The sequence below is a fragment of the Pseudophryne corroboree genome, chromosome 5 (assembly GCF_028390025.1).
Source record: "Pseudophryne corroboree isolate aPseCor3 chromosome 5, aPseCor3.hap2, whole genome shotgun sequence".
Lineage (NCBI taxonomy): Eukaryota > Metazoa > Chordata > Amphibia > Anura > Myobatrachidae > Pseudophryne > Pseudophryne corroboree.
The window spans coordinates 555,540,320-555,556,930 of record NC_086448.1 but is presented as its reverse complement, the minus strand read 5'-3'; the positions used below and the strand labels follow the sequence as shown (position 1 = coordinate 555,556,930).

Sequence of the window (16,611 nt, the reverse complement as noted above, 5' to 3'; positions counted from 1 at the left end):
CTAGGCCTCAACGAGGTGCGTGTCAGAATTGTGGGCCCTTTCCTGTAAGAGCCATTAGTTGATTTTTCATAAGGATAAGGCGGAGCTCAGGACTCGCCCACAGTTTTGCTGGAAGTGATTTCGGCTTTTCACATTAATCAACCGATAGTGGTTTCGGTACAGTCTGACACTTTGGTTGCTCCAAAGTCCTTGGACATGGTTAGGGCTTTGAGGATTTACGTCAAGAGGACAGCTTGTCACAGGAAGTATGACTCGCTTTTTGTCCTTTATGATGCTACCAATATTGGATGTCCTGCTTCTAAGCAGTCCATTGCTCGATGGCTCAGGTTGACGATTCAATAGGCCTATTCTTCTGCGGCATTGCCTTTGCCAACTTCTATTCAGGCCCACTCCACAAGGTTGGTGGGTTCTTCCTGGGTGGCTGTCCGGGGTGTCTCGGCCTTACAGTTGTGCCGAGCTGCTACTTGGTCTGGTTCGAACACGTTCGTGAAGTTCTATAGGTTCGATACTTTGGCTGGTGACCACCTTTAGTTTGGTCAAGTGGTTTTGCAAGGGTCTCAGCACTCTCCCACCCATTCTGGGAGCTTTGGGACTTCCCCATGGTAACTACTTTTCCCAGTATTCCCTAGGATGTTCAAAAAAATAGGAATTTAATACCTACTGGTAATTCCTTTTCTCGTAGTCTGTAGGGGATACTGGGCGCCCGCCTCAGTGCTTCATTTTCTTGCTTACCTGGTTGTAAGTTTCTTGGTTGGGTCTCCTATTGCTATCCCTGTTCCTTGTTCTGGTTAGAGTTGCTATCCTTTGTTTGGGTTGCACTGCTACCTTTTGTTATTGTGTGTTGGTTCATTACCTCACCGCTGTTTATGTATATATCCTTCTCTCAAAGTATGTCCGTCTCCTCGGGCACAGTTTTCCTAGACTGAGTCTGCATGAGGGGTATAGAGGGAAGGAGCCAGCACACACTAATGATTTCTTAAAGTGCCAGGCTCCAATGGACCCAATCTATACCCCATGGTAACTATGTTTCCCAGTATCCCCTACGGACTACGAGAAAAGGAATTACTGGTAGGTATTAAATTCCTATTTTTTATTTATTTTTACTTACGTACCATACTTGGAAAGTGGAAAAGGGAAGACAATTATAACATTGTGTCAGCATCTATGCTATCTTCCATAGACTTTTCTCAGCAATAGAATGTAACACTCTGGTCCTTCTCATTGTTTAGTGACTTTGGTTTCTTAAGAAGTGATGTCTTCTTGAGATTTGGACTGAGTTGCTTAGCTGACACACAGGTTCCACCATCTTTTTGAGTATGATGTAGCATGTACTACTGTAAATGCCATTATTTTCATTGAATAATAATTATATTATGACTACCCCTCATTCTGTGATCATTACTGTATAAATGTTCCAACCAGGATGAGCACAGACTCAGTGCTAAATATTCACATTAGCATGGCACCTGTTTGTGTTTTAGGGGCATAATTATTCCAGTAATTTTGTGTGAAACCCCCCTAAAATACCCATTTCTGGGGAAACCTGAAATCACAATAGTAGTACCCATACTTCTCTATGTGGGCTGATATATTGTGAGATTTACTAATCTTCAAAATGCAAAGCATTCCGTAGTTTGCCCCAGTAGATAATGTGTCTTCAGGCGGCATTAACCATTGTAGCCTATAGGCTAAACACTGCAAAAGTTTACCAGGAGAGGAATCCATAGGTTCTCTCGTTGGTAATGGCCACTCGCACTTATGTGGATCGATGACCTTGCATGCGTAATAGCGCAATCGGCCTCCAAACTAGCAAGTAAAGTGATCATATTAGCGATTACTTTACTACACACATCTCAAGAACGCTCTCCTATTAGAGGCCCTTTCCCAGCATGTAATTCTTGTTAAATGCCAGTGATACTTCATTTCTTATTGCCTATGCTTTTTCCTGCAAGCCAGCTTGTCCTAGATTTATTTATTATTTGTTAAATAATTAAATATTATTATTATTATTATTATTATTATTAATTTATTTATTTATTAATTTATTTATTCATAGATAAGCCACTGCCATAGATTTATTCTAGTGAGCAATCAATACAAAATATAAAAAAAATACAAAGTTGAACATTTTGGTACAGTTTTCCTATGTGCTGTGTTTTGGAATCTATGAATATACAGTATAAAACAGAACACAATAATAAAACCATAATACTGATTCTATGGGATCAACACAAGAAGATTTTTTTAAATTTTGAATAAAATATATTACAAAGACCAAGAAAAAAAACATTAAGGTTGGAAATGTCAAATTTACTTTGCACACAAAGATGAAAATCTGTGCAGTTATTCCATATAAAAGACAAAATTAAAATTATTTTTGCACTGAAAAGAACCTATTTTGTTCTACCCACATCAAAACAGAGGCTTTTTTTGTATAAAATGTTGTATATTTCACACTGACAGAACTGAAGTCTTGTATAAAGCTACTGACAACAATGTGCAATATCAAAGAAACCTCTCCGCTGCATTTTTCTTACTGATAATAAAATATCTCCGACAACATTAACTTGCCTCAGAACTGGAAAATATGAACAAATCTGCCATAATTGAGGGCAGAACAGGGCAACTATCCACAAAAATTGAGCTATAATCATTAGCAAACCCTATTAAAAATTGCATAAAAATGCATAAAAATTGTGTAGATAATGGGATGTTTGCTACAACAGCCGATAAGAGCCATCTTTGCTCAATGACTAGAAAATACATTCTCCAACCACACCTCCAGCCATAACCTTTCCTCCAATCAGTTGAACAATCTTTTGTTTCAAAGAACTGTTCAATCACTTAATTATAATTAGAGCTATCAAAATAAAAATGTAAAAGATGACGACTGAGATTAGCTCTTGGTCAAAGCTGCTTTTTTGTTATATTTAGTGCTTTTTATTAAAGTTGGTATTATAGATTCCCAAAAGAACATAGCTGTGTGACTGGATCTCCTAGCCTCAAGATGTAACAAACCTTTGAAAGCGTAAAAATGTTGCCAATAGCAGCCAATCAGCATCTGTTTTTTTATAGACTGTGCTAGAAAAATGATTAGTTGCTATTGGCAACCTCTCCACTTTTTATCTCTTGAAGGTTTGATACATCTCCCCTAAGCATTTTCCAACTGCACTCTGTCTAGACTAATATGCAATCTATGTCAAACTCATATTTTCCTGTATATTGTAAGTCTGTGAGCAAGGGCATCTTACCTCTTTGTTAATACCCACTCATGAGTTCCAGCTGTAAAGTGCTGCAGAGTTTGATGGTTTTATATAAATAAATGTTAAACAAGTAAATAGATTAACACAGTGGTTCTCAAAATCAGTCCTCAGGACCCCACAGAGTTCATGTTTTATGGTCACCTAGCAGGGCACAGGTTTATGACCAACTGTCACATTTCAACGATCCATAGATGACCTGGAAAACATGCACTGTGTGGGCAGGGCTGTTTCTAGACAATTTGGCTCCCAGTATGAGATTTAAGAAATGCACCCCCCCCCCCCCATTGATATTCAAAAATGAGTCGTCCCCCCATAGATATAAAAGAGCCAAATTTGTGTGCGTGCTGATGAGTGGGTGTGGTCTTGCTAAAATGGGTGTGGTCCCATTAAAATGGGCGTAACCTTGCAGGAAAAGACTACCTTACACCTCAGTTTTGACCCTGCACCAACAAACCTCGGCCACCACAGGAAAAAAAAAAATCCACCATATTAACCCCCACACAGTATTACCACCTGCACCATATTATGCCATACACCACAATGCCCGTGATGCATTATGCCATACAGTAAATCTTCTAATTACTTTTAAATTACCTGCTTGTTGCCAAGGGTTTCAAGTGCTGGGTATCATGCTTGTTGCCAGGGGTTTCATGCGCTGCGTGTCATGCTCGTTGCCAGGGGTTTCATATGCTGGGTGTCATGCTCATTGCCAGATGTTTCATGGGCTGGGTGTCTTGCTCATTGCCAGGAGTTTCATGCTCTGGGATCCATGTTTGTTGCCAGGGGTTTCATGCTCTGGGATGGGTGTCATGCTCATTGCCATTTGTGTGTAATGCTTGTTGCCAGGAGTAATGCTGGTTGCCAGGGATGTGTAATGCTAGTTGCCAGGGGTGTATAATGCTCTTTGTCAGGGGTGTACAGCAGGCCACAGCCCACCAGCCCATCAGCTTGTTACCAGGGGTAATGCTCATCGTCAGGGGTGTGTATAGACAGCCACAGCCTGCCCGCAGCCCACCCTACTGCCCACCCGCTCCCCTGCTCCCTCTCTTCCCTGTCTTAGTACTCGGCTTGGGGGTGGAGTTTCACAAAATGACGTGTTGCGTTGTGACATCACGACGCAAACGTGTCATTCCGCGAAACAACCCCCCCTGAGCGGAGTACTATGACAGGGAGGAGGGGAAGCAGTCTAGGGACACTGTAAAGTGCCATGGCGGGCACCCTGTGCAGTCGCACAGCTCATCCGCCACTAGAAACGGCACTGTGTGTGGGGTCCTGAGGACCGAGTTTGAGAACCACTTTAGTAACACATGGTGTTGTATTTACTAATATGTTTCCATAGAACTGGCTTGCTAGCACTGCTTACCTGAGTGATCAAAAACCACACACAATAATTTCATATTAAAATGTTAACACAGTTGCTATGCAATACTCATCTGCCTTGGTGATACTGGCCCAGAGCAGTAAGAGTTAGCTTTTCGCATCACAAGTCCCGTGTGAGAGGAAATATGGATGCGTGACCTAGCTTATTATATCATGCAAGCCAGTGGAACTGGGCTCTGAGTTCCACCACTCTGAAGATGGCATGTGGGAACCAGTGCAAAGCCCCAGTGGTGTAATTTGGGTGGGTGACGCCCAGTGTGGCAGTGTGAAGGATACTACAGCACGCTGAAGGCTCGCACACATGCAAGGGGGCACGGCATTGTGTCATGCCCTCATTTTCATCACGTGGGGGACTTGTCCAGTGCTCCAGGAGCTGCTGGGCAGCCCACAGCCTTCCAATGCAGAGTGGATGACGTGCGCATCACTACTGCTCAGTTGTCACCATCCAAGTGGTCGACACCAAAACAGCAGAGTAGATCTGCTACTTTGGTGTTATCCCCTTGAATGGTGTCACCTGGTGCGGCCCACTCGCCACCACACTCCCCTTGTGATGCCACTGGAAATAACTATCTGCCGCAAAGACACCCATTTTCTTTGGAGTTATAATTTTTCACTCTGTAACAAATAGTGGCAATAATCTGCCATTGCAGCAAGATGCAGCTGATAGTGGCACGCAGCGAAAAAGCTAAGTTCATCTATATTGTTTTCACTTAATATTTTTTTTGTATTGATTTAATGGGTTTAACTACTTTATCCATACAGCTGGGCAGATACACATAACCGTACCATTTAAAATACCTGAGAGTGGCAACAGTTAATGGGGGTAATTCAGCGTTGATCGCAGCAGCAAATTTGTTAGCAGTTGGGCAAAACCATGTACACTGCAGGTGTGACAGATATAACATTTGCAGAGAGAGTTAGATTTGGGTGGGTTATTTTGTTTCTGTGCAGGGTAAATACTGGCTGCTTTATTTTTACAGTGCAATTTAGATTTCAGTTTGAACACACCACACCCAAATCTAACTTTCTCTGCACTTTGGGGGTCATTCCGAGTTGTTCGCTCGCAAGCGGATTTTAGCAGATTTGCTCATGCTAAGCCGCCGCCTACTGGGAGTGAATCTTAGCATCTTAAAATTGCGAACGATGTATTCGCAATATTGCGATTACACACCTCGTAGCAGTTTCTGAGTAGCTCCAGACTTACTCGGCATCTGCGATCATTTCAGTGCTTGTCGTTCCTGGTTTGACGTCACAAACACACCCAGCGTTCGCCCAGACACTCCCCCGTTTCTCCGGCCACTCCTGCGTTTTTTCCCACACGCCCATAAAACGGCCTATTTCCGCCCAGTAACACCCATTTCCTGTCAATCACATTACGATCGCCAGAACGATGAAAATGTCGTGAGTAAAATTTCTAACTGCATAGCAAATTTACTTGGCGCAGTCGCAGTGCGGACATTGCGCATGCGCATTAAGCGGAAAATCGCTGCGATGCGAAGATTTTTACCGAGCGAACAACTCAGAATGACCCCCTTTATGTTTACCCCCCTGCAGTGCACATGGTTTTGCCCAACTGCTAACAAAGTTGCTGCTGCGATCAATTCTGAATTACCCCCTATGATTGTTGCTTGAGAAAATTCACCCTTACCAACATCCCTCTCTCCTTGCAAAGTGTCAGTTTAATCCAGATGTTAGTGACACTAACTGGGTGGTCTTGTATCCAGTGTGGCATACTGAGATCTGGCTGTGAGACAAAGCAACACATGTAAACATATGTAATTAAGTAATTAGGTGAATTGGATCTGGCTGTGGTAATTCTTACTTGTAGAAGACGTGGGCAACACATGGAAAGAAATAAAGGAGAAAACTATAGAAATCATCATCCTTCAAACCTTGCATAATTAACCCATTAATTCATTGGGCATCATAGTTACTACAAATATAAAATAAAGCAGGGCTGAAATAACAAATTAATGGGTGTGGAAATGGAAATTACACCTGACCTCATTCTTATCCTGCTAATAGTGACAGCCCACCTTTGAAAAAAAAAAAATATCTTTCTTTATGAATACCCATTAGATTTCCATTCATATTTAGTAATATGTGAGAGGCCCCCACTCAAAATGTCAAATTATTTTGAAGAGGCCAATTTGATTGGTGAAGCCGTATGCATTATTGTTAGGATTTCAATTATTTCTTCTCTTGTCACATATGCAAAGAAAATATTTGGTCCAAATATGAGATGAGCGGGTTCGGATTTACTCGGTTCTTTACGCCAGAATTATCGCCATTTCTTATTTTCTGGATTTTTCTTATTGGCTAACCAAAACACGTGATGTCTGATAGCCAATAAGGAGATTCGGGTAAATCCGAGTAAATCCGAGTAAAACCAAACCCGCTCACCTCTAGTCCAAATGTAATAGTCCACAATTTGTGGGATCTACCACAATTCTGGTGAGATGGTAACTTTATTCAAAGTGGCAATTAATTTAAAGACAAAACCGAGTTGGATTCTAATGACTACTTCAACAGAATTGCACCTGCTCCCACAAATCGCGGGTTAGTACATTAGGTCATTCCTCTTTCATTTTTGGAGGACCTAAACCACACATTTGTAGCCAATACTAATGCTGCCCTGTTACAGATGCAGGCTAGGATTTTCTTTTATAACCCCCTTGATTGTTATAATTACCCATATAAATTACACATGACCTAATAATGGAGTATAAAAGAGATGTTGAGATACAAACCACTGTCAGGAAGCTAAGAAGCATTACGAGAAAGCAGACACAATGATAAATTAAGAACCTGAACAAATGTTTAGGAGAATACTGTATTAATTAATTAATTTATAGCTGTAGGTACTATAAAGGTGTGTCTAAGGTCTTACAAATAAATTCTGAATATTAAGCAGCGACAAATAATCAGATTTGTATTTGCTATGGAGAAAATATCCAAGTTTGGCAAATTAATAGTAGCTATTATTGAACATTTTCGGGGACACTGCAAATGATGTAAGTAAAGTAAAGGTATTTATTAATGAAGAAATAGCTTGTTGCCTAAATCATTGCTTCCGTCTTTCATTTTGTTATGCTTGAAAACTATTCCCCTTAATAAAACATTCACTCATGTAGGAATACAAAACAAATCTCGTTTCCCTCTTGGTCTGTTTCTAAATGATTCCCTTACGCTTCTGTTGCTTCTTATATCATTTAGACTCATCCCCTACGGGCTTATGTCTTAGTTGGACTTGTCTATGCCCTCCAGAGCAGTTTCCCTTGTGATTCAAACAATTCCCTTATGAATCAAAACTAAGCAATTTCCCTAAAGCTTAATTCCTTCCATGAATTCCCCACTGTAACCTGAAATCTTCATTTCCTCATATCAGTTGTTTAGTGTTACATAAACTCCTTGTTTCCTCTTGTGGCAACTTACAAACCATTTGTACAATATTAGTCATTTCACTATTAATACTGGGCCACTAATTTTATTTTCCAAACAATTATTGTGTTGTTTTTAGGGACCTATTTGTCAAATAATATTTTTACAGGATATTTCCAGAAAACAGTCGTTTCGGGGAACACCACTAAGTATTAAGTATACCCTGAAGGTACAATGGAGGGAGCATGGCAGATACTGTACTGTTTCCAATTTCTGCTGTGGTCCATCCATTTCCAACAGTAGCTACAGCCCACATAGGTTTTTATAGGGGCTGCAAAGTTGTCAGGTTTACCAAGCTTCTCTTGACCCTGAAAGGACAACACCATCATCAGATGGCATTATCCTATAATAGCTTATGGGTTAATAATTTGCAGATTTTTACGGTGAGGGTCTATACTTTCTTTACTGTGCACCAGGGACCTGAACCAGGAAGCAGTGTAATAGTGTTATGCTATCACACTGCTTCCAGCTCTTTACCAGGAGAAGCTTGTATCAGAGCCCATCTATTGGGAAGAGAAACATAGTGAATTCACATGAAAATATGCATTTTCACTTTGAGAATTTACACAATAAATATTTATTATATCAGCATTAAAAATGCGGATTGTGATAAATACCTTTATTCTTTTCCATGGTTTGGTCCTATCTTAAGATCACAATTCCACAAACTGTTTTATCAAAGGTCTTCCACTGCTTCAGATATCATTCTGTGATTTGTTATGCTTCAAGTGACTTTAAGTGATATTGCCACTGATGTGGGAAAGATCTGCTGTCAAATGATTTTATTAGCCCCATTAAGACTGGGATGTAATGAAGTCCATGGATCCGGGATGCCGGCCCAACTTGGTCGTTTTTTTAAAGGGGCAATCATTTACAAGGCATGGTTTAGCCTTGTAAATGATTGCCCCTTTAAAAAAAACATCCACGTTCGTCCGGCATCCCACAACCATTGAACCTGGACTTCATTACATCCTGGCCCTAGAATCAACTAAGGATCAAATTGGGTTGAAGTTACCAAAAGGTAAACAAAAGGGCAGACTAGATGGGCCAAGTGGTTCTTAGCTGCCGACAAATTCTTTGGGATATAGTTACTAAGATTCGTGATTGTGCCGATTTCAGCCGAGGTCAATCTTGGCTGACATCGGCAGTTTCAGTTTGTTACTTTTTGAGAAAAAACACATTAATTTACCAAACTATCGTTTTTGCACTCACCGATGTTGATTTAATTTGCATTGACGGGCAGTGTTTTTCGTCGGAGATTAGTAAAACATTGCTGGATATAACACAATGAAGCCCAGCTGGATCAGTGAGATCTATGCAGGGCTTCATTGTGTACAGTATTGAAATAGTTAAAAATAAAAAAAATGTGTGAGGTCCTCCCCTCCTAAGCTTAACCAGCCCCAGGCTCTGGTTGTTAAAATACCAGGGGGGAAATGCGTATGGGTCCTCAGCATTTATAAAACCAGCACCGGGCTCTTGGACTAATCCTGGTTCCAAAAATATGGGGAACAAAAGACGTAGGGGTCCCCCGTATTTTTAAAACCAGCACCGGGCTCCACTAGCCAGGGAGATAATGCCACAGCGAGGTGACACATTTATGTAGGTCCCTGCGGCCGTGGTATTACCCCCCCCCCCCCAACTAGTCACCACTGGCCGGGGTTCCCTGGGGAGTGGGGACCCCTAAAATTAAGGGGTCCCCCCTCCAGGCACCCAAGGGCCAGGGGTGAAGCCCAAGGCTGTCCCCTCCATCTGAGGGGGTGAAGCCCAAGGCTGTCTTTTGGTGTGGAACTACAGGTTCCAGCAAGCCTCCCCCGAATGCTGGTACTTGGAGAACTACAAGTACCGGCATGTAGGGCATTAAAGGGCCCTCTGCTACCTGTATTTCCACACCAAAAGAAATATTAAAATATAGGGGACGTGAATGGCGGCGTGGGATGTAGGTAAGTATGTGCACTGAGTGTGTGTAAGTGTGTTTTATTAAAACTTTACTTTCACAGTGTGTGTGTATTTATTTTAATATTTATTTTGGTGTGGAACTAAAGGTAGCAGTGGTCCCTTTAATGCCACTCATGCTGGTACATGTGGTTCTCCAAGTATCAGCATGCAGGGAGGCTTGCTGGGACCGGTAGTTCCACACCATAAGACAATATTTATTTTATTCTTTGTTTTTTCTTTACACTTTTTATGGCCATCAGCCCTCCATCCACAGCCCATGGATGGAAGGTACAGCCTTGGTCTTCACCCCTGGCCCTTGGGTGTCTGGAGGGGGGGGGGCTTTATTGTAGGGGTCCCCACACACCCAGGGAACACTGGCCATAGGTGACTAGTTGGGGGGGGGATAATGCCACAGCCGCAGGGACCTACATAAATGTGTCTCCTCGCTGTGGCATTATCTCCCTGGCTAGTGGAGCCCGATGCTAGTTTTAAAAATACGGGAGGACCCCTACGTCTTTTATCCCCCATATTTTTGGAACCAGGACCAGTTTAAGAGCCCGGTGCTGGTTGTATAAATACTGGAGGCCCTACACATTTTTGCCCTGGTATTTTAACAATCAGGAACAGCTCAAAGAGCCCGGGGTTGGTTATGCTTAGGAGGGGGGACCCTACGCAATTTGTTTTACATTTTTAACTATTTCACATACTTTTACATAGAGAAACATGCACGGATCTCACTGATCTGTGCATGATTCTCCAAACACGCCAGCCCAAAGCAAGTCTATTTGAAAGTTCTTTTTCAGTACGAAATCCATGCTTTTCCAGCAGTGTTTGGCTATTGTCGGCAGTGATTGAGAATACGAATCCTTAGTAAATTCCCTTGTGTATGAGGAGTACGTGAACAAACAACCGTGTTTGACTGATGGTCTATTGATTCGTATTTGTGTGGACAGCAGTGTATATCAATACGAACTGCCCCAACACTGCCGTGATTTGTGTTTAGTAAATTTTGGCCGAAAATGCAATCTCAAATCAAATCGGGACCTTAGTAAATTTCCACCTATGTTTCTATGTACTGTACGTAACTCTATTCTTTGCTTATGACAATTGCCCATGGAGAAGTATATAAATTGTGTTGTTGCTGTCAAGCAATAAATAGGATGTGGTCCACTGAAAGGCTGCATTGTGAGGGACTATAGCACATATGAAGCCTTGATTCGAAAAGGCCAAATAGTTCCTTTCAGCAGCATGTATAATTTCCTAACTTATTAGGTGCCCGGATGCAGTTTCCTTTAACCTCTTCAGGGACGAATTTGTAAGTTTAGAGAGATATAATGTAAATCATTTTTTTATGTATATTTTATAGAAAAGAAATACATTTCAAGTTAAGAATGTTTTTTTTTAATATTGACTGATTTAGTTATAAATATATATTTAAATAGCAAAAAGTTTTGCAGTTAAAAATAACCGTCAAGTAACCATGCACATATTTGTCAGTATCCGTGAAGAGGTTAAACCAGAGGCTACTTCACTGCTAACTGAAGTTCTTGTGAAAGCATCTGAGATTACTTTCCTCATTTAATTATCATTTTAGAAAGCGCAAGGATAAAATCTTTCCAGATGAGGATGTCACATAAAGACACAAAATTCTAATGGTGGCACTTATGGGTTTTATTAAATACGCCTATCAATATTTAGAGGCCAATTTTTTCACAGCTTAGAGAGAAACAAAGTAAAGAGAAATAAAGAACCAGCCACTCAGCTCCTTTATGTAATTTTTTAAACACATCCTGTAAAATGGCAGTTAGGAGCTGATTGGTTGATACTTTATCTGTGACCACTTTATCTCTCTCCGAACTTTGATAAATCGGACCCTTATTTACTAACAGTTATTTATATAGTCAGGGGCATTGAGACATCCACGGGGTCTGGCTACTGGAGGTATGACCTGTTCAGGAGGCCTGACCACACACCCTCCCAGGAGCTGTGCGCTGCAAAGGGGGAATAGCCCCCCCTTTGCAACGGGATTCCAACTGTCGTCATGTTTGCTGTCGGGATTTCGACATCGGTATCCAGTTGTTTGGAGAGAGGGGGGGGAGAGGGCAAAAAAATACCCGGGCCCAGGTCTGATGGAGGGGCCCAGTGAGGTTCCAGTAGGGGCCCAGGCCCCCTCCTTCTTACCTGGCAGCAGCAGCTGCAGCTCTTCTCCTCAGCCCAGCACACTATGCTGTGTGCTGGGCTGCAGTGTGGCCATGGAGGTGCTTAAAATACTATTTCATTCAGTATTTTTTTCTAAGGGTACATGACCACACCTCCTGTGATTAGGCCACGCCCCTTGAAAAGTACCTGGGCCCAGCCCGGCTCTTGACTGCCCTGTCGGTATCCTGAATTTCGGGATCTCGACAGCCGGCATTTTAACTGCAACCCTTCTAGATAGTGATGTCTTTATATATGTACAATATTCGTCCTAGCTATTTCATTACAATAATAGCACGTGCAATACATGTGCCTAGAAATAGATAGTTCAAGTATGTGATGACATACTGTTCACTAAGTTATCCTCTGGTTATTCACAGCTACATTGTGAGATGGCCCTACTGCTATCCACTGCCATGCATACGTATCATCACAAAATGTACTGGTAACATTTGAGCTAACATATAATTGGTTACACATAAAGTGATTTTAGTTCCTGAATTATTGAATTCTCTTATTTCATTCCCTTCACCAATCACTACCTGGCATCTTTTTGGTTTCACCTTTCATCCTGCTACTAGAGAATTATATTTAAATACATCAATAAAATGTATAAACCCTATGAGTGTCTCTATTTGAGTATACTCTTCTCCTTTCTTATATGTGACTTAGGGGTCTATGTATCATTAGTGTTGCAGCGGGGAGCATTATACAGTATGTTGCAGCACTATAAAGTGCAATAACTCAGGCAAATCCCTGCTCTAATGTGGAGGTTTCATACCAATAAAATGACATGTGACCTCTCTGTCTTCACAGGTCCCCACTACTGGGTATAGGTAATGCCATCCCAAAGTATAGCAGCAAAGGTTAGCTACATTATTAATGATATTTCTTTTAAAGCCAATGGAAGTAGAGTCGTAACTAATTGAAAGGGTCTATTTACTAGGGACGGGATGTATTAAGATACATCGCCGCCCCTCGCCGCTTATTGCAGCGATGTTGATCGCATATGTACTTACATATGCGATCAATATCGTAATGCGGTGAAGGAGGCCCCCCGCGATACCTGTGAGGTGGTCTGCGGGGGGTCTCCATCACCTAAAGGGGTCTCCACAATGCCTGCATGCCGGGAAGCAGCAGCAGGCTGCCCCCAGCACCTCCTCCTCCCCCCTGCAGCCGGAAGGACCTCTGGCTGCGTTGCTAGGGGGAGGAGGAGACTACCTCCCGGTACCAGGGCAGCCTAAAGGAAGGTATGCCGGGAGGGTAGGTGGGGAGGCGTCTGCGGCGGGGACGGTGGTCGGCGATAAGAAGCCCATAGGCTTCTATAGGGTATCGGCATCCAGACATGGCGATACCCTGGACGGCGAAAACGCGGCGGTAGGGTCTTAGTACATTTGAAAATGCGGTAAAACCCCCGTTTTTGGGGGTTTTACCACATTTTTTCTTTAGTACATCCCGCTCTTCTTAGACAGATATGAAGTGGACGGAGATAAAGCACCAGCCAATCAGCTCCTAACTGTCATGTCACAGGCTGTGTTTGAAAAATGACAGGAGGTTAGTTGCTGGTACTTTATCTCCATCCACTTTATCTCCGTCCAACGCTTAGTAAATAGACCCCTTACTGCATACAATAAGAACTGCTACATACTACCAACTCTTCCTCTTACCCTCGGATAGCTCAAGTGGTAGTAAGTTACTATAGTAACTATCTAGACAGCACACTGAACTTCCATAGAAATAGCAAATAAAACATATGTCTCAATATCTAGGAGAATATTACTTTTGTTTGTATTCTTATTATTTAGGTTCACTAAACTTGCTCAAAATCAAGAACAGTTCTTACATCCCAAAATCACCCTAAATACTATGAATTATTACTGATATTCATTCCTAAAAATAATAAAGTCTCTCTCGGTTGCTCGTTTATTTCATGTATACCAACTTTTATTGCTTGTAGTAAACAAATGTTAAAGGGTTAAAGGCAATCATGATAACTAATATACCAAGTGCAATTATATGACGCATCTAAGTAACACATCTCCCTGAAGAATAAGGCTGTACTCACTGTAATAGTGTCATGTTCTTCTTCCAGAATGATGTTCTCACTGGTATAGTGATCTGCAAGGTCAGCAGCTCTCACTCATCATGACAAATGGAAACAATACACTATACTGTACTCCACTTTGTAAGTGTCCCCTCTAATCTCCGCGGAACTACTGGAAGACAATGAAGCAGATGCAGGTATACTAAATGAGAAAACGTCCCAGAACATTGCAAAGAGAAACATTTCAGGGAGAAAATAAGTCATGTTTGTTAGATACTGTAAGTTATGCATGTGTCATGTAGCTCCAGATTGCACATAGGTCACATTGAGGGCCTAATTCAGTAAGAGACGCATCAGCAATGCGTTCGCATACTGAAGTCCCGGTGCAGTGTGTGCACACGCAGGAGCTGCACTGCATGTGCGCACACAGTGAGATACAATGGCATCACAATTATGCGAATGCCTCTGCCTGATTGACAGGCAGAGGCATTGGTTGGGGCAGGCGGGGGTGGCGACGCAGCATTTTGTGGGTGCCGATGCACCACTAGGGGAGAGCAGTCCGGACAATGAAGGCGTGTCCGGACCATTTACGGGGCGTGTCACGTGGCTGCATGGCATGACACACAGCTGCTGCAACCCAAAACATGGTGGCCCAGCGACTGCCTTCTAGGCTGTGGAGTCCGAGGGCTACCCTTATATGCTAGTGCATTGCTGCTTAGCAATGCATTCGCATTTCAGCGGGGGAAGGGGGCCTGCATGCAGGGTGGCCTTGCCCTGTGCTGGGCGACCCCCCCCCCCCCCCCCTCGCCCCCCGCATGCCAGATAAAGGAGTTTTGCGATTTCTCGCAACACTACAACTCATGCTGAATTAGGCCCAGAATCCGTTACAAAAGATATATCAGTGGCATCTGTGGTAACATAACCATAGCAAACTTGTGTATCTTAAAAATAACAACTGTGTCATATAATATGAGGATAGTAATATGGAAACCGATTTCCTACCAGCACTGTTTTCACACAGTCTAATATGCTAGTGATATAAATATCCCAATCTCCCATTACTACTCTGCTCTGAGGTTTTCCATGTTTTACAGCAGAATGGGGACTCTCTTTGGTTATTGATTGTTAATACTTCATAGGAAATATATGAAATAACTGTACTTAAGATGTGGAAGTGAATCTTGTGTGCGGGACAGTAATGACATACTGAATGTATGTGGAGAATGCATGGCGATCACAAGATTTACTTATTTTCTAAATAATTAAGTGGTATGGTTCATTAGGTCAACAGTAAAAAGGTTGACTATGTCTAGGTCGACCCCAAAAGGTCGACTTACACAATGTTGACATGAGGAAAAGGTCAACATGCATTTTTTTAGGTTTTCTGGGGGTGTACATTTTTAACTTGTAACACATTGACTTCCAATTAGAATACCGCTTTGCTCTCCATGCTTTGGGCAAGTTGCCATAACTGTGCTCTGCACAGGTTACTAATCTCAGTCATAGTCCACGTGGATGGCAAAGTATGAGAAAGTTATATAAATGAAAACAATTGTGAGAACCTCATGTCAACCATATGCTGTGTTGACCATTGTGATGTCAACCTTTTGACCATGTCGACCAATAGTGGTCGACCTACTGACTTTCAACCTTTTTACTGTCGCCCTAAAGACCAGATACCACATTAAGACCATACAAATGAAGTCACTCCTAATCTTTATTACATACCTTTACACTGTAACACATTCACACAAGTATAAAGCTGTTTTATAACACACTCTCCTGTCATCTATACATAGTACTTCCATTTCCCCTATTCTCTAGTACCCTCTTAATTTAGCAATATACTTTCAACCTTACCAGCATATATTGTATAAGGTCTCTTTGGTTAGTCCTGAATCCCCTACCTGATGAAGCACACACATCCATGAAATGCGTAGCACAGTGACTATGTAATTCTATCTTTTTATTTTATTCATTATTTTTAATTGTTTTTACATCTATTTTATTGTTTACATTTTTCTACAATTGTCAACTACTACATTTATATTGTACTGAAACTATGATAGGAACGAAAATGAGTTCTGTAAATTAATTGTTCATATCTTAACCTGTAATCTGCTTACTGCAATCTGAAGCTCTGCAAATCATTTCTATACTACATGTATGTTCATATCTTACCCTGTAATCTGCTTACTGCAATCTGAAGCTCTGCAAATCATTTCTATACTAAAGGGGGGTACTCACGGGAGAGATGTGTGCTGAGCGATCTTAACACAGACCGCTCAGCACACATCTCTCACCCCGCTCAGCACAGCGCGATGTGCTGAGCGAGGGGGAAAGCCGACGGGG

General features: G+C 41.9%; 1 long non-coding RNA gene across 4 annotated transcripts in view; it reads right to left on the bottom strand.

Annotated features, from left to right (window-relative positions):
- Positions 1-16,611, bottom strand: part of LOC134928029 (uncharacterized) — a 495,002-nt gene that overhangs the window by 292,190 nt on the left and 186,201 nt on the right. For 2 of the 4 annotated variants that reach the window (XR_010177813.1, XR_010177812.1), the window contains one exon: positions 14,281-14,431. The exons of the other annotated variants lie outside the window; for them this stretch is intronic. This is a non-coding gene — a long non-coding RNA (uncharacterized LOC134928029). The remainder of the gene's footprint in view (positions 1-14,280; positions 14,432-16,611) is intronic. 4 annotated transcript variants of the gene reach the window in all.